Raw genomic sequence first — 24327 nt, 5'->3', positions numbered from 1 at the left:
CGCCTGCAGCTGGTACAGCAGGAAGTGCATAAGGCTTTTATGAGAATAGAGCATAAGAGTATATCTCCCACCATGGGCAGATCTTTTATGATTTAATGTAATATGTTTTAAAAACGCTCTTGTTTAGTGACTCGTAAACATAGCACAGTGCACTGGAGGAGGTATTTGTTCGTGTTCATCTTACTCCTAGCCCTACACCTCTTCCTTACTTTCCAACCCCTGGGAGAAGGAAGGTCGGTAGGCTGAGGTGCATCGCGGACCTTGTACATTAAACGTATGTTCCGCCGAGCGATCCTATTGATACAGTCCAAGATGTTCCCGCTCCGCTTTGGAATGATGAAGTAAAGCTATTTTCGAACTATGATGTCACAACCATGTGACATAGTTTCTTGGGAAGAGCGAAGTTGGAATGTCTTGAAGAGATCAGTTCATCATCGCTATGGTATCTCGGATATTGTAACTTTTTTCTGCGTAATAGGACGCAGTTCCCTGACGAGGATGACGTTATACGTTTTCCCTGTCTACTAGACTAGGAAGTTATTCGTCATGTACGCACGCGAACAGAACTTACCCTCGCAGCAGGCGTGTCACAGTCAACGACCTTACCACGTTGAAAACACCGCTTCTCGTCTGATCAGCGAAGTTAAGCAACGTTGGGTCTGGTCAATACTTGGATGAGTGACCGCCTGGGAACACCAGATGCTGTTGGCATTTAAACCTTTAATGCTTAAACTGGAAGCAAGCAAGCGTGTTTTTCTCCCACGAGAGAAGCGGAAGTCAGACAAATCGCATACAATCCTAGCTCTTCCTCTGGAAACTTTCGCACTTTCATGGAAGATAGAGTGTCCTCGTCGAAGGACGAAAAACCTAGACTTCGTAGTCACCAATCAATACGTCCAAAATCTTTCAGGAGTCATATGTTTTTATAATAACTTATCCGGCAATAACTGATGTTCGCTGGAAGTTTTTCTTTTCGAAAGAAGGTGACGTGTCAGCACCAAAATCGTGTAAGACACATACAGTGGATCCTCTACATACGATTGTCCTAAGATACGAATTTTCTAACATACGAAGTAAACTTCGACCAAATTTCTGTCTCGACACCCGAAGTAATGCTCCAACATACGCTGTAGATCTTGTTTACGTCGGTAGATGGCAGCACGTAAGAGGGACGCCATTGAGCGTTGAGTGCTCTGTTCTTTGTTCTTGTGTGTATCGTGTGGTTGTCCTCTGTTTGGTCTGTTGTTAACAGTGCTTATTTTCTTCCTTTTTTCACATTTCCTTTTTGATTTTACCTATAATCATGGTGCCTAAGAAGCTAAGTTTCAGTACAGGTAGTGGTGAGAAAAGGAAGAAGGCAATTCTTTCATTAGAATTGAAGCAAGAAATTATAGAAAAACATGAGAGCAGTGTGCATGTGAGTGATATGGCTAAACAATACTGCCGGAATAGGCTTATGATCTCGACGATCATCAAGCAGAAGGCAGCCATTAAAGCAGATAAACCATCGAAGGGGATCACCATTATTACAAGACATCGTAGCAATACCCTGGAAGAGATAGAACGCCTTTTGTTGATAGGGATAAAGGACAAAGAGATTGTTGGAAACGATCATTTGTGAGAAGGGCCAGCGTGATGAACAGAAAGAAAGAGAAAAGTGAAGCAAAGAAAACCAAGATAGCATTAACAAGCTCTTTTAAAAAAGTCTTCTCTCTTTTTCTGTTTCTCTCTAAACATAGCATTAACATGTTCTTTAAATAAAATCTCTCTCTCTCTCTCTCTCTCTCTCTCTCTCTCTCTCTCTCGTTCTTCTTCGCTGTTATAGTGTTAGAGACGTCTATTATTTTTTTTCCGAGAGAGAGAGAGAGAGAGAGATTAAACAAAAATATGTTTACAATACATATGATTTTTAACAGTGTCAACGAGTTGAAAAACAATTAAATGTAACTAAGAAAGTAATAACAGCTAATCTGAATTCCTTTATTAACTAAAACAAATATTGATACAAACACACTCGTGTGTGTATGCACAAACACACACACACAGGTGCAAGAATTGCTACGCAGTAAGAGACAGACGGTAGGGGAGGAGGTAGAGATGGTGACTGCGATAACGTACCGTAAATCGTCACTGGAAGTGATGAAAATTAAAAATCAAAAGAAAAAAAATGTAAAAAAAATATGAAATATAAAAATAAAAAAAAATAAATAAGCTTAGTTAGATTAAAGTTTCCGTAGTGTAAGTTACGGTACGTTATCGCAGTCACCATCTCTACCTCCTCGCCGATCATTTCTCCTCCTGCGTGTGTGTGTGTTTGCGCATACGCACACGAGTGTGTTTGTATCAATATTTGTTTTAGTTAATAAAGGAATTCAGATTCGCTGATATTGTTTTCTGGGTCGACCTGTGGCGGCCAGTGAAAAGGGGTCCTTCTAATACACTTTTCTGATAAAATCTTCCAATTATACCAGAGAAAGATAAAAGCATGGAATGCAGAGGTTACAACCCTCGCGCGAGCACCTTGTGGGTGTCGTGTATAAAGCAAAGGCGCGTGAAATCCACTATTCACAGGTTGTCTTCCATTTAGTTAATTCCTTCGTCAAAGGGATCGGCCGATACAGAGGCCCTAGCCAACCTACCAGAGCCACGCCACCCACGCCCCGACGCGAGCGCCATCTGAACAACATCCTTCTTTTTGGACTGCTACAATTGTGGGATATTTTGTGGTGCTCTCGGCTATTTTCACACTCGTGGATTTTTTCGTCATGACCGAAGCTCCATCTTCACCCATTCCAATGTTAAGTACCGTAGTTTGTTTTGACAGCTTTTTGTAGTACCGGGCTTGTGTTTTATATACAGTATAGTCGGTTTTATCATTCCCGTCTGGCCCTTCCACGGCGGCCATTGTTTGTTCTCTTGTCTTGGGGAATTCATCTTAGTCTGCCCGTTTAGTACTCTGTCACTTAGGTTCTTGGTTAAGTCCCTGGCCTTATGCCTTTTGAACCGTTATTATTTTTATCGTTATTATGCTCATGGTACTTTTTGCTAGCAAGTCCCACCTACGGACAAGATAAGCATTCTAGCTTTATTATTGTTTAGTACCCGTCACTCGACTTTTCTATTTAATTTGGGTTTTAGCAGACGCTATTCTTCGTTCGTAGTCTTATCTTGATGTTACAATTTTATTTTATACGTTTATAATAGTGTTGTGTGCTTATTAGTCCTGATTTTGTGTCCAAGGGAGCGAGAGCTTGGGGTTCCCGTTTTCTGTTCGCAGTCACGAGTTACCCCTTTCTCTCGTTTTCTTTCTTATCTCAGGTGGGTGAGCGGATTTCCCGTTTTCCGTTTTGTGCGTTCAACGGGTTCTCCCTCCCTCACCTCTCCCCCTACGGGTGTATGATAACTTACGAGTTATTTAATTTTGGTTACTTTTCAATAGTTAGCGTTATTTATTAGGTCCGAGTTCCGTCCTCTCCCCGTTACGGCTTGGGAGTAGTTATGAACTTTTTTCCACTCCGTCTTGAGTTCTACTCCGCCATGAGGGATTCTCAATGACTTTAGAACTATTGTTATATATATATATTGTTTTCTTACATAGGACGGGCTTCATATTGTTTAGATACGACCCTCCGGTGGCCCTTACTACGGTCTCAGGCCACGGCTATATCCACACAATAGCCATTGTTATTACAATTGAGTTATTATTCACAATATAATAATTCAGGACCTTTCATCTCCCTCCAGCTTCACCGGAGATCGTAAATACGCTTTACTATTATCTTAGCCTTGGCCTTTAGCTGCGGCTTGTGTTTTATAAATTTCACAATTGAATTATTAGCCACAATTGAATTATTCAGGACATCTCATCGCCCTCCGGCTTCACCGGAGGTCGCCCATACACTTCACACTTATATTTGCCTTGCCTTTAGCTAAGGATGGAGTTTTATATTTATTTTAAGGGCCTGTCACTGCTTCCCCGACCCTCGGAGGTCGGCAGATTGCTTTAGATTATTTATTCTTCTGTCTTTAACAGACATTAGTTAAATGCAAACAATTGAATATAAAAGCACCAGCAATGGTAATGGGGCTGTATCATCTTAAAAAGTGATAATCAGACATTAGTTAAATACAATATTGGAGCTTAAGGGAATTCAGTGGGAGCCGGAGCTCTATAATAATAGGGTTTTTTAACCCCATATCAGAGTTTCAAGGTACACCAAGACTCATGTCTCCTTTCTTTTACAGAAGGTCCGTTGTACTGCCCAAGGATGCCCTGCCTCGTTCAACGACCCCGTTGGGCATGACCTCTGTCGGTCCCATGCACACTGCTCCATCCCCTTTATCCGGGAACCGGGACAGGCCCAATATATGGTCTGGTTCCCGGATTTGTGCTCACTCTGTTACGAGCTGTCCTCAATTCTACTGAACGATGATGTAAGTGGGTTTTCCTTTTGTTCCTTATTTCTCTTTGGCAGACACTAATTTAGCCATTAATATGATATACACAGTATATTTTGGAGAGCAAACCCCCTCCTGCATCACTAATCACTGCAAATCTTTCAGGCTTCCATGCCGGCTCTCAAAGAGATGGATCCCACCTCTTTGCTTATTCCGGGTACCTCTGCAACTTGGGATGACGTGGCGTCTACCTTCACAGTGGGGAAGCTAGACCCGGACTGTGCCTCTACTCTTTTCTCTGAGAAGCTTCCCAGATTAATAGAGAGTCTTCTCAAAACTGAGTTTGAGACCCGTACTAGACTAGCTAGGTCCCTCCAATCCATCACCTCCATGGAGTCCCTAGCATCGCTTTACCCAGAGGAAACGCTGTTCAGAGTCGCCACAAAGAACCAGCTGCTGTCCTACCAAATAGACCTCCATGACTTCTGGTCGGTTCGAGTTAGTTGCAGGAAGTTCGTTCTGTCTGAGGCCTCCATCAGACATGAACCGAACAGGCTGATAGCGTCCTCCTGCTGGGGTAAGAACCTCTTCCCTCAGACCGAAGTTGATAAGGTTCTTCAGGATGCGGCGAGGGCAAACCAAAATTTGCAGGTAAGGTGGGGTCTCTCAGCCAAAAGGAGGTTCGAACCCCAGAAACAGACGTTCTTCAAGAAGAAGCAGAGGTTTAGTCCCTACAAGACGGTCCGGGGTAACTCGTCGCCACAGTCTTCCACTGCCTCGACTTCTCAACAACCGGCTCCCCCTCAGCAGGTAGTCTACCTCACTGCTCCCCCTGGTACACAGCCCAACCCCTCTTGGATGTCCTCTCCTGCATACAACCCTGCCTACGAATCCTCCGGTTCCTTTCGTGGATACCAGAGAGGAAGTTTCAGAGGTAGAGGACAGTTCCGCCAACGCGGCGGACCTAGAGCAAGGGGTGCCCGTGGAGGGAGGGGACCTAGGTTCACTCCCTCCCAATGATGTGATGCCGCTAGGAGGGAGACTTTATCACTTCCGAGACCATTGGACCTTCAGTCCATGGGCTCACAGCATAATATCCAGGGGCTTGGGTTGGAAATGGTCACAGGGATCCCCTCCTCCACCAGTGACCTTCTTCCAGAGACCCACTCCCATCCTGGAAGAGTACACCGCCGAGTTACTCAAGAAGAAAGCGATCAAACGGGTTCGATCCCTGAAATTCCAAGGCCGCCTGTTTACAGTCCCGAAGAAAGACTCGTCGGCGTTGAGGGTAGTTCTGGACTTGTCGAAACTAAACTCTTACATCCTTTGCGACAAGTTCCGTATGCTGACTATCTCTCAGGTACGGACCTTACTCCCCCGTGGGGCCGTCACCACCTCTATCGATCTTACCGACGCCTATTATCATGTCCCAGTAGCTCGAAACTTCTCTCCTTACCTAGGCTTCCGTCTAGGCAAGAAAGCCTTTGCATTCAAAGTCATGCCCTTCGGTCTCAGCATTGCCCCCAGGATATTCACAAAACTGGGGGAGACGGTGCTCGAACAACTCAGAAACCAAGGGATACAGATCATCGCCTATCTGGACGATTGGCTCATTTGGGCCCAGTCGAACCAGGAATGCAACAGAGCTACGTCGAAGGTACTCCACTTTCTCGCCAAACTGGGCTTCCAAGTCAATCTCCGAAAGTCTCGCCTACAACCATCAAGCCACTTCGAATGGTTAGGCATCCGTTGGGACCTTTCAAAGCACAGGCTCTCCCTTCCGCCCAAGAAGGTAAGGGAGATAGCTTCCAAGGTCAGGAACTTTCTCAAACACAGACAGGTGTCCAGAAGAGCTTTAGAACGAATCCTCGGCCTTCTCCAATTTGCCTCACTGACCGATCTCCTATTAAAAGCCAAACTCAAAGACATCAATCGAGTTTGGAGAAAGAGAGCGACAATACCTTTAAGAGACAAGACCTCAAAGATCCCCTCTGTCTTAAAAATGAGACTACAACCATGGTCCGAACGGAGGAACCTCTCCAAATCGGTTCCTCTACAGTTCCCCTCTCCACAAGTGACAATTCATACTGATGCGTCTCTGAGTGGATGGGGGGGTTACTCCCAACATCAAATGTTTCAGGGCTCTTGGTCACCCGCCATGAAGCAGTTCCATATCAATGTTCTCGAAGCCATGGCGGTGTTCTTGACCCTGAAGAGAATCTCTCCTCCGAGGTCGACCCACATCAGAGTAGTCTCAGACAGCACGGCAGTAGTCCACTGCCTCAACAGAGGGGGATCCAAATCACCCAACCTGAATCAGATCCTGGTCACTATCTTCGCCTTGGCAGCCGACAAAGACTGGTTCCTGTCAGCAACTCACCTAGCAGGAGTCCAGAATGTGATAGCAGACTCATTATCCAGGACGAGACCACTGGAATCGGAATGGTCCCTGGACATACACTCCTTCCGGTGGATACTCAGGCTGGTTCCAGGTCTCCAGGTAGATCTATTCGCAACCCAACTCAATCACAAACTCCCATGTTATGTGACCCCGTACCTGGACCCTCAGGCTTATGCCATGGACGCATTAACCCTGGATTGGAACCATTGGCAGAAGATCTACTTATTCCCTCCAGTGAATCTTCTACTGAAAGTCTTACACAAACTTCGCTCCTTCAACGGGGCGGTGGCTTTAGTGGCACCTCACTGGCCAAAGAGCAGTTGGTTTCCTCTCCTCCTCGAGTTGAAACTCCGTCCCTTCCGGATCCCATTCCCCAAACTGACCCAAGTGGTCCAAACTCGGACTGTGTCAGATTCCTCAAGGATAGCCAAAACCCTAACTTTGTGGATTTCATGAAGTTTGCGGCTCGTAAGGATGCAAACATCGACCCGGATAATGTCCTCTTTATAGAATCAGACAAAAGGGACTCTACGATTCGCCAATATGATTCGGCAGTTAAGAAACTAGCAGATTTCTTAAAGAATTCAGACCATTCGGTTATGTCTCCTAATTTAGCCATCTCCTTCTTTAGGTCCATATTTGACAAAGGCCTAGCAGCTAGCACTATAACCACCATTAAGTCAGCTCTGAGGAAAGTCTTCCTGGTTGGGTTTAACATTAACCTGGCAGAGTCTTATTTCTCGTCTATTCCAAAAGCATGTGCTAGGCTTCGACCTTCGGTTCATCCACAAAAGGTCTCTTGGTCTCTAAATGATGTCCTCAAACTTGCCTCCGACACGGACAACGAATCCTGCTCCTATATCACTCTTCTTAGGAAGACTTTATTTCTAACAGCTTTGGCCTCGGGTTCTAGAATCTCAGAACTAGCAGCTCTCTCACGAAACTCAGAAAACATAGATTTCCTCCCTTCAGGTGAAGTACTTCTTTCTCCAGACAGTTCCTAGCTAAAAATGAAGACCCCCAAAATAGGTGGTTCCCTTGGAAGATTATTCCTCTTCTCCAAGATACTTCTTTATGTCCAGTCACTACTCTCAGGGCCCTTTTCTGGCCCCTTGTTTATCAGAGAACAAGGAGGCACCATTTCCATACGAGGTATTAGGCAACAGATCCTATACTTCATTAAACAAGCCAATCCGGGATCATTTCCCCATGCTCATGATATCCGGGCAGTAGCTACCTCCATCAATTATTTCCAAAATATGGACTTTGATGACCTTAAAAAGTACACGGGTTGGAAATCTCCTATGGTCTTCAAATGCCACTATCTAAAGAACTTACAGGCCCTTAAATACCCAACGGTTGCAGCTGGGAGCCGTATCTCTCCCCAGTGATCTCTTGTTCTTCCTTTCGTCCATCTCTTTTCTTCTCCCTCCTACCCGCCACTCGCACCATGACGCCGCTTCCTTGGTGGTTCGTTAGCCCTAAGTTTATTACATATTAGGTTAATATGATTGTAACTATTATTGTGTTTACCGTAATTTTAGTGTTGGGGTATTCTTAGCCATGTCAGTTTTGTTGCATGTTGTGCTCTGATACTCGGAGGCTTCCCTGTTATCATGTTTGTTTAGCCTTACACTCACTATGTCCTGTGGCTAGTTTATGATTTATGCTTACTTACCTTAATTATATATGGTTTTCTTTACATGGTGTTTTTTCTCTCCCCTCATTAAATTAGTAGTTATTATTGGGCTTGGAAGGCATTCTCTGGTACATTTTCACCGGGCGCCACAGGTCGACCCAGAAAAGGGATTTTGACGAAGGAAAAATCTATTTCTGGGGAGAGACCTGTGGCGCCCGGTGAAACCCTTCCCTTTTATTTTACACGATCCCACCCTTTCCTTTCCAAGCCATCATGTCCAACACAGAAGGATGTTGTTCAGATGGCGCTCGCGTCGGGGCGTGGGTGGCGTGGCTCTGGTAGGTTGGCTAGGGCCTCTGTATCGGCCCATCCCTTTGACGAAGGAATTAACTAAATGGAAGACAACCTGTGAATAGTGGATTTCACGCACCTTTGCTTTATACACGACACCCACAAGGTGCTCGCGCGAGGGTTGTAACCTCTGCATTCCATGCTTTTATCTTTCTCTGGTATAATTGGAAGATTTTATCAGAAAAGTGTATTAGAAGGACCCCTTTTCACCGGGCGCCACAGGTCTCTCCCCAGAAATAGATTTTTCCTTCGTCAAAATCCCTTTTTTAGTTACATTTAATTGCCTTTCAACTCGTTGACGCTGTTAAAAATCATATGTACACAACACATTTTTGTTTAATCTCTCTCTCTCTCTCTCTCTCTCTCTCTCTCTCTCTCTCTCTCTCTCTCTCTCTCTCTCAGAAAAAAATTAATAGACGTCTCTAACACTAACAGTGAAGAAGAACAAGAGAGAGAGAGAGAGAGAGAGAGAGAGAGAGAGAGAGAGAGAGAGAGAGAGAGAGAGAGAGAGAGAGAGAGAGAGTATTTATTTAAAGAACATGTTAACACCATGTGTACCTTCTCGCCGATCGTCCTTCTCCTCCTGGCGTAGCAAATCCTACACCTGCGTTGGCCTGTCTCTAAGGTAAAGTGACAATAAAACACATTTTTTATTTATTATTTCTTTATGATTATAGTTTTTACATGCTTATTTCATTTTATGCAGTTATGTTATTGTTATGTGTAATTATATGTAGTAATTTATTAAGGAGTTAATATAGGTTTTTGGGGTGTGGAACGAATTATACAAATTACAGTGTATTCTTATGGGAATATTTGCTCCAACATACGATTGTTTTAACATACGAAGCAGTTTCTGGAATGAATTAAGATGTATGTAGAGGTACCACTGTAGTTCTTCGGGAGAAAAGGTGCTCAGTTTGCTTCTGTTCACGCTTCTTCTTCTCCCCCAGTTTGGGGAAATGTCTAGTACTTTCTTCTGAGGTCTAGCGACTACTGCTGACGGTATCTAACAGCATTGGATACGTTCAGTTCGCGCACAAGGCGCGCTTGAAATGTCATAGGAGCTCTCCCAGGTCACTCACAGAACTGTGGTTGATGTTCTCTCCCAACTTTCACTCACACTTGTGTTGGCGCACTCGCTGCCCCGCGAGTGTTGGTTTGGTCTGAGCTAAAAGAGGTCAATTACATCTCTGTTTAGCGTTTACGATTCTTGGGGGGAAAAAAATTTCTCCTAAAAGAGTCTGAGGACTACCATAAACCAAAGAAATGGTTTTCCGTTAGTGTCAGAAAGCCTATTTCTCCTGTGCTCAGCAATGCTTCCTCGCAGAGATATGCTCGTGTTGCAGGAAACGTTAGAGCGGGTGCTTGTAGCAATCTGGTCTCTCTCTTACGGCAGACGTCATGCAGACACAGATGCAAGTTCCGGTCTCTCCCTCACGCAGTCACAGACGCAGACACCAGTCTGGTCGTATGTTGGCCGCTGACAGTCAAAGTTGATCCTTTCAACAAGTTGTTCCATCTTCGCGGTCTGCGGGACACGCGACTATCACTCATGTGGACGCATGCTACACGCAGACAAGTCTCGACAAACAGTTCAATCTGAAATCCTAAACAACCTAGAGGCATGTGTAAACCTGGACATATGCTAGATAAGTTCAGTCAGGTTTTTTCCCCGTGTCTTAATAGACTAACAGTTGCGTCTTTGCGCCACTGACCGGACGCGATGCTGTCGCCTCCTCGCAGCACGCTGTTGATTTACAACAAGCGGGACGCACACAGAGCGCTGTATCCACACGACAAGGTAAACGCATACAGCACGCTGACATCTTACGGCAATGCAAGCACATGTGACATTATGGTCGCATGCTAGACGCATACAGTCAAGTCTTTTTCTCACAGTAGTATAGACAGACTATTGTCTCTCCTTCGCGTCTCTCTGGCCTTGCAGCTAACGCTCCCTCGCGTTAAGCTTTGGCTTTAAGTATGTTGAACATTTGTTGGTTACACACGATCAGGTCTTAACCTCACAGCATGAGGTTCACGTTGTTGATGCTTCTTTTCAACAAGCCTAGCTTCAATATCGGTTTCTTGCGACCGATATGGGCGCGTTTTGGGAGGAGGTCTAGATCCTGACACTCTCTCACGACATGTTGAGCGTATGCAGCATGCTGGAACCATACTGGACTCATGCTGGGACCATGCTGGGTTTATGCTGGAAGCATGTCATTAGTCCGTTTCCCCGTGTCAGGATCATGAACGCTTTATTTTAAACTATCAAGCTTTAGGTCTAGCTGCCTCCAGTATTTCGGAAAACCCCTAAGATCTAGAAGGTTGTTCGAAGGAGGCAGCTGAGGCCATCGCTTGTACAAAGGACCTTTGCCTCAAGGTTTTATGAAGTGATGTAGAGCTAAAGCAGTCTCTTCATTTAGTAACTCTAAGACAAGTGGCATATTTCTTCTTAGACCTTAGAAGAAGACATATTTTTTCCTCCTCGACCATTAATGGGTACAGGAGTATGCGGACAGCTGTCTTTGGACGCAGACGATTGGATCTATCAGATAAAGACCTTTTAGATTTTCTCAGATCATTTGAGATGACTTAGAAGCGTCAGCAAGATTTGCCAGCCTGAAATTTAGAGGTCGTTTCTGGAATTCCGCGGTAGTGAAAGATTTGAGCCTTTACACTTGGTTTCCTTTTGAAGGTCTAAACTTTGGAAACATTTCTGAGTAAGTCTGGCAATAGTTGAGAGTCAGTGAAGTTCACGCTTTTAGCAAGAACATGGACTTCAGAATGGGTAAGCCATAGGCGCCTTGCAACCTGGATTCTTGGTCATTTACAAATGTCCTTCTCATCCATGGCCTAAATCTTTCGAGTTCACTATCCTCTCGAATATAGTTTGTGAAGGACTGAGGAGAGTTTTTTGCCTGGTTAAAACGATGAAGTTTTATCAGGACAGGACCAAAGGAGTTAAGAGTCTATTTAAGGCTCTTTGGTGCACGGTCAAGAAACTTGCGCTGTCTATGTCTAAAACGCTCTATCATCTTCTATAGACTTTAATTACAGAGGTCCTTTCACACTGTTGTGTGGCGGACCTTAAGCTGTCGAAAGAGTAAAGACTCATGAAGTTAAAACTGTGGGAGTTTCTGTAACTTTTAAGCAAACTGTTCTCTGCAAAGCATCGTGCATACAGCCTGTTGAAGGGGTAATCCTGTATTTGCCTTGCATTACTTATACCATTTCCAGTCTCATTATGAGGATGGTTACGTTTTGGGATCATTCGTAACAACAAGTGCAGTAGTAGGTAAAATATCCACCTCTATATTTCCCTTAATTCCTAATACCCCTGTTCTTCTCTTGGAACCTTTATATATATTTTTATGATTGTACGGAAGATTGGTCGGCAATCTTCCGCAATCTTTGATGTAGTCAGGTGGTCATTTTGTTCCTAGAGAGCGCCCGGAACAAGGGTATTAGTTGAGGTCCTGTCATGTTATAGGTTATTGAACCGTTTGACAGCTCCTAGAGATAATCAGCCCCTGGGTGGACCGCTGGATCTCCTAAGGATAGCAGAAAAAATGAGGCAGAGCATTGCTGTCAGCTTCCTTATCAGGTGAGAACCGCTTAAGTTGTTTATGTTACTCTTAAGTGAATTTCCAATTATGCAGCTGTCTCTGACCCGCCACCAATGGGTGTCAATCAGCCATTATATAACCAGCGGGTAAGTTTTATATTTAAAAATGATATTTTCATAATAAAATAAATTTTTGAATATACTTACCCACTGGTTATAAAAGTTAAAAACCCACCCTCCTCCCCTCTAGAGACCATGGGGCATGGAAGATCTGATGAAGTTGGGTATAGTTCTACCTGTTGTACCGCGAGGGCGCTAGTGTACACCTGGCATATCTGCGATAAGCAGCAAAATTTTGAATTTTTTGCCGGCGCCAAGAGACTTTAGCCATTATATAACCAGCGGGTAAGTATATTAAAAAATTTATTTTATTGTGAAAATATCATATTTTATTTAAGTAGATTCATGAGCATAGCAAGTGCAAAGTTAATATTACTGGAGTCTTATCAAATGAATTTCCAGTGAACAGTGGAGTACTCCAAGGGAATGTGTTGTTACCTATGTTGTTTATCCTCCCCGTGGATTTTGTAATGCATAGAACAGTTGGGGAAGGTTGAGAAGGATTGGACCGGATAAGTAACAGGAAATTAGCTAACCTAGAGTATGCTAATGACGTTGTCCTTATTAGCAGTATACCATAGGACTTGCAAAACCTGCTTACCAGAATGCAAGAAATATCACATGAAGTTGGGCTCAGGATAAATAGAAGAAAGACAGAGATGAGGAGAATGGAATATGCAATAGGAGATGAAATATTGGAAGGAGAAAGGATTAATGAGATGGAATCATTTAAAAATTTAAGAAATATGATCACTTATACAGATCTTTAGAATTTGAGTTTAATGAAAGACTGAAAAAAGCAAATCAGACAATGTCAAGGTTAAGTAAAATTTGGAAATCAAATCGCCTGCAATTACACAAAAAAATCAGGCAATATATCAGTTCAGTGAGATTGATGTTACTCTATGGACATGAGTCATGGTATGACAATGTAACAATATCCAACAGATATTGTAGATTTCAGAACAAACCCATCAGAAGAATATTTGGAGTTAAATGGCAGGGCAGGATTAAAAATGACACTAATTGAGATTACCCGAGTTTCTTATGTGAATGAGGTCATGGTGAGTGGTAGATGGAGATGGTTTAGGCATGTTCTTCACAATTCCCAAGAGAGATGAGTTCACCAAACTTTCAACTGGTCTCCATAAGGGACTAGGAGAGTTAGAATACCCAGACCAACATGGCTGAGGACTATGAAATGTGAAGTATGAGTTGATGAATGGAGACACATTGATTTAAAAGCTCTAGATAGAGACGACTGGTGAAATCTAATAGAGGCCCTTTTGGTCAAAAAGTGTAGGAGGAGATGATGGTATATATACAGTATATATATATATATATATATATATATATATATATATATATATATATCGAGTTTGATTCTTATAGCGTAAAGTATAGGGTAGGGCAGAGTAGGCGTTAGAGCTGTTTCAGGGAAGGAAGCATTTTGTTTGAAAGTAAAGGAACCGATATCAGACACTGCCACCCTCTAACTTGTCTTTTCCAGTCAGTTTCTCATTTGAATAGGAAAAGAACAGTTTATTATCTAAATTGTAGTGTTTTTTTTATCACTATGTATGTATTTTTGCCCTCAGAGTAGAAATCAACTCTGCGTTATGCTGAAAGCAGCCAACCTGCACGAGGATATTTCCGAACAGTGTTTAACTAGGGTGACCATTGCCATAGTAACTGTCATCATGACTTCGGCTCCCTATTCAATATCGATTCATTAGTATCATAGTATTTCTTGCAATAATTCAAAATTATAATCACGTTGAATAGACCCATTTGTTGTGTTATTCGATAAAACATTATAACAGAAAAGTTGGATTTTGGAATAATTTGTAAGTTCTGTCCAGACTGCAAGACCTTACGCATACACATCTTACGAGTCCATTAACAATTCATTTTCTTAAGATAGCATATCAACAATTGGTTTGCAACAATTTAACATGTATAAGCAGTCATTCTTTATGTCCATTGGCTCTCTCCCAAACTTTACACTAGCCATCAACTATGGTTTTATGAGTTAACCAATCACCGAATGCTTGTTTCACGCATACAATGCGATCATTTTAGCAGATCACTTGTTCATTAAAGAACCCACACAGAAAATACCATTGCATGACACACGTAGTGAGAGAGAGAGAGAGAGAGAGAGAGAGAGAGAGAGAGAGAGAGAGAGAGAGAGAGAGAGAGAGAGAGAGACTGACTCTCTCCTACCAATTAAAATAATATTGCATTTTGTATAAGAGAATGCAGACATCCTAATCTGTCCCGCTTTCGCCCAATTTGTCTCATTATTATTAACATGTAGTCAGTAACTATGACAGAGAATGCTTAAAGATTCTGCCATGCAATATTTCAAACATTAAGTGACCCGTCTATAGAATCTACAAACTACTGTAGAATTCATTTGTGGTGGCACACAATTTCTTACCTTAATGAAAACCGTATCTTTAAAAAAAAAAAATACTTAACGAGACCGAAAAAGATCTGAATATATCTAACTAACATTACACATTGAAAGCTAGGAGAATATATAAAGTAATATGAAGATGATTTGTAATATTATTGTCTCAGATGATTGACTTCCCACACAATCATAAGTCTTCCCTGAAATACTTGCTCATATATGCTGAATTGTTTCAAGCCAATTATTGATAGGATATCTGGAGAAAATGAATTATTTTTGGATTTTGTGAATTCTGTATAAGTAAAGTTTTTCTGTCAGACCAAAATTTACAAATTGTTCTATTATTTTATCGAATAACATTTCTGTTGGAATATTATATCGAAAAACACAACATATGGGTCTATTGAACGAAATTATAATTTGGAATCATTACTAAAGGAAATTATGATACTGATGAATTGATATTGAATTACTTTCAAACAAATTGAATCCTTTCTCGTAACCACTCTGAAAAACCCAATCTACCTACCCCACACTGTCTGCATGTAGAATCACACTTTATATATATATATATATATACATTATATATATATATATATATATATATATATATATATATATATATATATATATATATACATTATATATATATATATATATATATATATATATATATATATATATATGATATATATATATGATATATATATATATATATATATATATATATATATACATATATATATATATATATATATATACATATATATATATATATATATATATATATATATATATATATATATATATATATATATATATATATATATATATATACATATACTATATATATGTATGGGGAGAGAGAGAGAGAGAGAGAGAGAGAGAGAGAGAGAGAGAGAGAGAGAGAGAGAGAGAGAGAGAGAGAGAGAGAGAGGACTCCTAGCTTGTGTTTACGAAAGATTTTTCAGTCGGGTCATAATATATTTCCAAACTAAACATTGATCCTTTTTTTTTTGTCAAGTTGTTCGTGAGAATGGCATAGCAAATAACACAACAAATACACCATATGATTATAAGTTAGAATCATTATAATAATAGAATTAAGATCTGGAGAAATTATACTGAATTTAAGTTCATCCATAATTTTTCGTGGTTCCCCCTACCATCACACCCCTTAGAGCTCTAACAAGTATTCCCAGGCCCACCGTCGTCTCCCCCTGCCCGTTGCCCTCCCCTAACAACCAAACTCTTCTACACCTGAAATTCTGGAATCTATTGATATTGGAGACGACAGGACATTTGCTTTTGACTGTACCTGCTATCCTCACCCCATGCCTCAAACAGATATCTATTTCTTAAATTATTATAATTGGGGCATTCGATCAACAAATGCCTCACAGTCAAAGGTACCAAACATTCGTCGCAATACGGTTGGTGTTTGCCCTTCAGAAGAAACTCGTGTGTCAACCGTGTGTGACCAATGCGGAGACGACAAAGAGACGTCTCCCACTTTCAGGGCATCATGTTATATCTCCAAGGAGATATGGCATTTGTTATCTCTCTCATCTTATTGCCTTCTAGACCATCCCAGTGCTGCTGCCAACTATTACAAAACAATTTCCTGATGTTAGGTAGGAAATTATTGAAGGGAATAGGATACCTTCTTGGTAGCAACTTGGATGCAGCATTCGACACCAGTTAATCCGCCTTCTCATTCCCAGACACATCTACATGTGCTGGAACCCAACAAAATTTAACCTTTATACTTCTCCGACCAATAATAAAAAGCCATTCTAAAGTCTTTAAAACTAGAGGGTTACTAGAATTAAAAACATTTAAAGCTTGAAGGACACTCCTTGCATCACTAAAAATTGCAAAATCACCCTCCTTCTCCAACGCTATTTTCTCAATAGCGGTTAGTATGCCATACAGGTCAGCAGTAAATATGGAAGCTGTTAGAGGAAGTGCACCTCTACAATTAAAATCATTACTATGTATTCCAAATCCAACACCAGCATCAGATTTGGAGCTATCCATATATATAAAAGTCGATATGTTCTGTAGCATGTTCCATAAAAAGAGACCTGGACTCTATGCAAGTCATATTCTTCTTAACTCCAATAGAATATTTATAAAAAGTTACCTCTGTTAATTTCCATGGAGGCATTGATGATACCTTATATGGAAGCACCTTACTTCTAATTATATTCAGACTGTTTAATAATTGTTTCACCCGAAAGCCATGAGGTTGAGGGAATTTAGGGTGCAACTCAAAGTATGATGTGTCTTACAAGGCTTGCAGCCTGAAATGCTAAAGAGTTAGGGAGTCTTTGCAACCTAAACCAATACCAAACAATAGAAGACTTTCGGTAAAGGTTTAGAGGTAATTCTCCAGCATCAACAAGGAGACTTGTAATAGGCAAAGTTCTAAACACTCCTGTGGACAATCTAATACCAGCATGATGTATTGAATCTAACATCTTTAATTTGCTTGGGGTGGCTGAAGAGTATATTTCACATCCATAGCTAATTTTGGAAAAAATCAAGGCCTTGTATAATTTTAAAATAGTATTGCGGTCTGCACCCCATGATGTATGGGACAATACTTTTAAAAGATTCAGAGCCTCATGGCATTTAGTTTTTAATGCTTTTAAGTGAGACACCCAAGTAAGCCTACAATCAAATATCAAACCTAAAAATTTAGCCTCACTTACACATGGGATACGTTGACCTTTGATGTATATATCCGGGTCTGGATGTACTCCAGGATATGACAGAAATGGACAATAGTAGTTTTATTTGTTGAGAACTTAAATCCATTCATATTGGCCCACTGGATAATTTTGTCAATAGAGAGTTGTATTTTTCTCTCAACCATTGCCATTCTAGCTCCAGCAAATGATATTGAGAGATCATCCACAAATAATGTTGAGAGAACATCCCGAGAAATGACTGAGGATAACCCATTAATTGCTAGTGCAAACAGGGTTACACTCAGCACACTACCCTGGGAACTGCTTCTTCCTGATATTTACTCTCTGATAGAGTTTCCCCAACTCTCACTTGAAAAATTCTATGTGAAAGAAATGACTGAATAAATAGTGGTAGTTCTTTTAATCCTAATTCATAAATTGTTTTATGTATACCATTTCTCCATGTGGTATCTTATGCCTTTTCAAGGTCAAAAATACTGTCACATGGTGCTGTTTGGAAGCAAATGCTTCACAAATAGAGGACTCAAGTCGTATCAACACATCAGTCGTTGAGTGCTTTTTTCTGTATCCACATTGAATCGGTGATAAAATACCCTTCTTTTCGAGGTACCAAATCAGTCTTGCATTGACCATCTTCTCCATGATTTTACATAAGCAAGATGTCATTGCAATAGGTTGGTAGTTTGCTCCTAAAAACTTGTCCTTACTGGGTTTTAAAAAGGGTAAAATAATGGCTAGTTCCCAAACACTTGGATAACTATGATCATGCCATATTCTATTAATAATACTTAAAATAAATAACTTTGTATTCAAATGTTCATGTTTAATCATTGCATATGGAATTCTATCGGGTCCAGGGGCTGTATTGTTACAATTAGTAAGAGCAGAATCAAATTCTCTTTCAGTAAGAGGAGAATTATATGACTTCCCTTCTTGTTACAAAATTTAAAATTTTATTTTCCTCGTTGCTCCTTTAATGGTGATCAGGAGCTCCTTCACACTTGCACGATACAATTGAAAAATGTTCAGCCAGGGCATTGCTGACATCATTTGCTTCAGTCACATACTGACCGTTCACATTCAACACTGGTGGTGGGTTTGGGGTAAATTTGCCGGCAATCTTTTTTATTTTCCTCCACACAGCAGATGGTGGTGTTCTACTGTTAATGAAGTTAACAAATGACAGCCATGACTGGCGCCTAGCTTTCTTCATGGCACGACGGAATTGTACTCTACTTTTCTTGTATATAATCGAATTGCCCTCAGTGTGGTGTCTGCGCAGTCGAGTTAAAGACCTTCTTGTAGCTCTGTGCAGGGCAGTTAGTTCTGTAGACCACCAAGGGGTTGGTCTTCATTTGAATAACCCTGTTGTTGTGGGAATTGAATTGACTCCTGCTGTATGAAGGGTTCCATTCAGAAAGTGTATGGCATCATTAATATTTTCAAACTGTTCTGCCTTTCCTTCAATTTCACTTAGCTCACAGAATCTATCCCAGTCTGCCTTATCGAGATTCCCTCGTGGAGATCTTTGTAAAGGAGGACCCTTGTTGGTGTTTATAATGATTGGTGCATGATCAATAGTATGCCAATCATCTAATGTCCTCCAATCAAAATCAAGGAGGTAGTTAGAGCTTGCAATTGAAAGGTCAATGCATGACAAGGTACCTGTCTGAACATGGAAGTGTGTGGGCTCTCCTGTATTAAGGAGTCTTACATCTTCGTTTTCCACAATTGATGATATAATATTGCCCCTGGTGTGTGCTAAAACATCACCCCACAAAGGATGTCTACCATTCAAATCTCCAAGTAAAAGAAAAGGTTGAGGGAGCTGTTGAACCACCTCTACTAAATCATCATGCGATATGTTATCATTTGGAGGCAAGTACAGCGAACAGATTGTATATTTTCTCCCTATATCAATCTGTACAACCAATGCCTGCAGAGGTGTACAGACAGATAAAGGTATTTGGGGAACATCTTGACGAACGTATGTGAGACTTCCGCCATGGCTCCTTACTACGTGATCACATGGTGTCCCATAGCTAATATATTCGCGAGGACAAGGGGTATTAGCATCAAGCTTGATCTCCTGGAGACATACAATTATGGGGGAATGCTCTTGAATTAAGAGCTTAAGTTCTTCATATTTGGCCCTCAAATCCTGACAATTTCATTGCAAAATGGATGAAAAAACTATGTACAGTATTATTTTCTGGAAGACATCTCTGATGAGGTCTTCCCGTTGACAGTTTTTGATTTGACAATATTTTCTGTAGGCTTCTTAAGTTTGGGTCCTGATAAGTTAGGTTTTATATTAGCCTTTTCAGTGTTCTTCTTACCAAATTATTTTGGGGGATGGTGGACTTCAACTTGAATTTTTGATTGATTCAAGTAGTTTTCCTATTGATCTGAAATATCAACAGGCAGTACATCATATCTATTTGATGTCAAAACTAGTGTTTTTAATGGATGGTGGTGAAAGAGGTGGAGGTCTCTCTCTTTTCCTATTGACAGGTGGTGATTTATTAGGTTTTGATGTTTTCCCCTCTACAGGTGCACCTGATAACTCTGTTTTATGTGGAATCTCCATCAAATCAGGCAAAGATATAGCCTGAGAGAGGTTAGTATTATCCTTTGTAGTGGGGGACAAAGGTTTATCAGAGATGAGCAAAGCCTTACATGATATTCTTTCCTTATCCTCTCGAATTCTACCAGAAGAGGGTGAATTTCTTTTCTTGGGGAATAGAAGCAGTAATAGGTGGGTTGGATGTCTCCTGCCTCATTTTTCTTCCTGATTTCAATACCTTTGCATAACTTGTTAATTTACTCAATAGTCTCTTGGCATGTCCCACACTTATGTGTTCAATACTGGATTTATTGAGAGCAGCCTCTTCCAACTTATATTGCTTGCAGTTCCTATCAGTAGATTTATAATTCAAATTGCAGTTTATACAATTGGCCTCTAGTGTACATTCTCCATGGTAAACATTGGAGTAAGTACTACACATTTTATCATTCTTGTAAACTTTAGATGGATACTCATATCTAAAGCAATTAAAACATTGCAGCGGCTTCTGCTTAAAGGTTCAAACTTTAATTCGTTCATTTTCTATGTAAATGTGGAAAGGCACATCAGCATCCTGGAAAGTCAGGATAATTATTGACGTTCCAGGGACTTTATGCACTTTCCACACAGTTAAAGGACATATGACCAATATCTCCTCTTCTGTAAACTGATATAAGTCTCTATTAAAAACTACTCCCCTTCCATAACTGAAGTTTAGATGGGGTTTCACATCCAGCTTTATGTCATCGCTCTCTGTATTTAAATTGCAAAGTGTAACAGACAGTTTCTGATTTGGCACTTATGAGGAAACTGTTCTTTCCAAACCGAGATATATCTCCTGGTGCAATGGCACCTACTTTCTTTTGAAGAAATTTACATATATTGAAATAATTTCCAGTACTCCCTTTTGATTTAGCAACAAGCCACTTTGGTGGTTTTGGCTTTCTCTGGGAGGGTACAACTACCTCTATACCTTTATCAATCCAATCTACAGGTTTGTATACATCTAGATCCTTAGGTACCTGATCGCAAAGAGCACTCTTGAAATTATAATTATTGATTTTAATATTCATGATATCACTGATTGCATTGAATGCTTCATCATCGTTATCAAATGATATCCATGAATCCTATTTGTCACCTTCCAGCTTCATTCTAATTTCCCTGATGTGACCATAGCATTGAAATAATTTATACAGCACATCATAATTGGTTTCTATGGGAATCTGTGTGACATGAAGGATTCGCAAATCCTCCATGTCACTCAAATTACTTTGTTTTTTAACATTAGTAGAATGGTCCTTTAGAGTTTCCAGGTCGTCAACAGAGGGGTTGGTTTTTTAAAGTAGAAGCAAGCCAGGTTATCCACCTCTTATCGGAGGATGTCAGTCCTCCTATCCCATGTGGCCCAACACGAGAAGAGGCTTCAGCGGGGACCAGTCCTCTATTAGATAGGAGCTGCCTCTCTTGAGGTGGGCGTACACTGGTCAGTGGGGCTAGTTAGCCCCTCCCACCGACGACTCCAATGCCTGGCATCACCCGTTACCTGCAAATATGGGCGACTTAAAACTGGATCACTGGAGCCTGACTCTTAACAGACTTGGTCTGCACCCAATGGGGTCTGCCAGAGGGTGATGGCGTCTAAATTTGTACAGGTTGAGATGGTATGACATCCATCCCACCTTGTGCCAAATCCAAAGAAGCAGTCAAAACCAAAGTCATACAAGCCTAAGTTGTCAACAAGTCTGTGCCCAAGAGGAAGAGATGGGTGAATAAAAGAAGTAATCAAAAGAACGGAGAGTAAGTGCTGACTAATTTAGTTGGATCAACAATTGGACACCGAGGTCCAGTGAGAAAGCAGTTCCCACTGTTCATCAGAGCCCAGCTGCTAATCCCTAAGCCCCCCATCCTCATCAAGGCTTCAGCATCTGGGGGGCAATGGAAGATGAAATATCATTGGAAGGAGAAAGGATTAATGAGGTAGAAATTTTTGAGTATTTAGGAACTATGATCTCCAATACAGGGTCTTTAGAATTAGAATTTACCCAGGCTTGGGACTGGCACCAAGTTGAGACTGGCTTGCCCCCCTCAGTGGCTCGGTTCATCTCCTCCTATGCCTATTGCCTGAAAGGGCCTTGGTTAGATTTTGCCAGTCATCTCTATCTTGAGTTTTTAAATCAATACTTCTCCATTTGACATCTTCACACTTCATAGTCCTCAGCCATGTAGGCTTGGGTCTTTCAACTCTTCTAGAGCCTTGTGGAGCCCAGTAGAAACTTTGGTGAACTAATTAATTTTTAACTCAGATGGTAGAATTAGACTATATTTGCCAGCAATTTTATGAACGTTCCTCCAAATGGCAGAAGGTGGGTTCTTTAATTCACTGAAGAAACAAAAGATGACTATGACTAATGTAGAGCTGTTTTAATTGTTTGTTGAAATTGTTCTATTAATTTCTTATAAATAACGATATTCAGTTCAGTGCGATTTCAGCTGCACCTTGTTAATACAATTGTAGTAGATCTGTGTAACACCTGAATTTCTGATGACCACCAAGGGACTGGTCATCGATGGAAAAGACCTGTTGTTTTTGGAATGGAATGAACTTCAGCTGTGTGAAGTTCTTAGTAAATAAATGATATCAACATCTTTTTCGAATTCATCTGCATTACTTTCAACAATTCTTTGAGTTTTTGCAAGTCGTCTCTATCCGAGCACCACCGAGGTGATGTGTATTTAGGTGGACCATTGTTAGTTGTTATAACTTTGGATGCATGATCACTAGTACACAAGTGAAAGTCTGCGAGACAATTAGAGCTTGCTATTTAAAGATCAGTGCATGACAAAGTACCTGTCTAGATATGGAAGTAAGTGGGCTCACCTGTGTTTAAAATCCTAAAGTTAAAGTTGCCTCAAGGGATCAATAAAACAAGTTTAGCATGTTTAAACTTCAAAATAAAAAATGCAGAAATGACGTATCATTGGCATTGGTGAAAAACAAAACTTTTTACTTCAGGCAGTGACTTCTCTAAGCTCATTCTTCCCAATTTTGAACCACCAATAAGCACAGCTCTCGTTACTTCAGTAATCATGCGAAAAAAAAAGCTAAACAAAAAATTGGTTGGTCTTCTACGCATCTGACGTCACCTTAAACTAAGTTCGTTGTGTGGATGGAGCCATAAACATTAGATATTTACTTATTTTGTTTATCAACTTACTTATAATTGAGAAAATTTTCAGTTTCAGTGTCTTTTTTTGTATTTTAACTCATTACAAAGGAGTTCGGTATTCTGAATAAATTGGACCAACCTAGGTATTTATTTCCATTTCTAAAACATAACCTAAAACAAAATAAGCCGAGGTTAGCTAGTTAATCTGGCTGCCTAATTTTGGGAAAATTACTTCCCGATACATAGATTGACCTAGCTTATAGTATTGATTGAGGTTACCCTGATTCATAAGATCAAAGTTGTTTGTTGAAGTAATTGGCTAATCAACATCTGAAATGAAGACTGAAGAGATAAAGCGTGGATATCTCACTGTGCATAAAAAGACACCTTAGTCTACCTTATAGCATATAAGAGATCAGTTTTCAATCTTTTAGTTCCAAAGAATTCTTTTTGACATCATCTGTATACTGTATGTCCAATATTTTATGCTTTACTTTCTTCCATTTTTCCCATAATTATGATCAAGTTAATGGATAATTATTTTTCTGAGAGACTAAACAGCTGAATTGGATCGGTCCCTTCAGTGTTTTACAGTGATCACAATCATAATAGTGACAGCTCACGGAGTTATTGACACGCACATGTTTCTTATAGGCCTATTGTACTTCATATAAACAATTGGAATTACACATTGATAGCTGGGAATATCTTTGGTTGGATTTGTTAACACTTTGTAAATACACCTAGTGAAGGCATTACACAAAACTTTGCAACTGTCAAGGCACCATTCGTTGGGATATATAGTATATGTATTCCCCATAATAGCCAATCTCCTTCATCTCCAGGCTAAATAGGCAGCTGGGTCACACTAGCTGTCTAGAAAGTAGAGGATCCTTATTAATGACAATAAGGTATTAGGATCATTCTTAGCGATGACATCTCTGAATTGCCTCATACTGTACTGATAATACA

General features: G+C 40.6%; 1 protein-coding gene and 1 pseudogene across 1 annotated transcript in view; both read left to right on the top strand.

The window, feature by feature from the left end:
• Window positions 1–24327, top strand: part of fsd (fates-shifted) — a 407209-nt gene that overhangs the window by 259643 nt on the left and 123239 nt on the right. The gene's annotated exons all lie outside the window — the stretch shown is intronic.
• On the top strand, window positions 593–711 carry LOC137658083 (5S ribosomal RNA; annotated as a pseudogene).

This window comes from Palaemon carinicauda, chromosome 18 (assembly GCF_036898095.1).
Source record: "Palaemon carinicauda isolate YSFRI2023 chromosome 18, ASM3689809v2, whole genome shotgun sequence".
Taxonomy (NCBI): domain Eukaryota; kingdom Metazoa; phylum Arthropoda; class Malacostraca; order Decapoda; family Palaemonidae; genus Palaemon; species Palaemon carinicauda.
The sequence above is the reverse complement of the archived record's forward strand: the minus strand, read 5'-3'. Positions and strand labels throughout refer to the sequence as shown.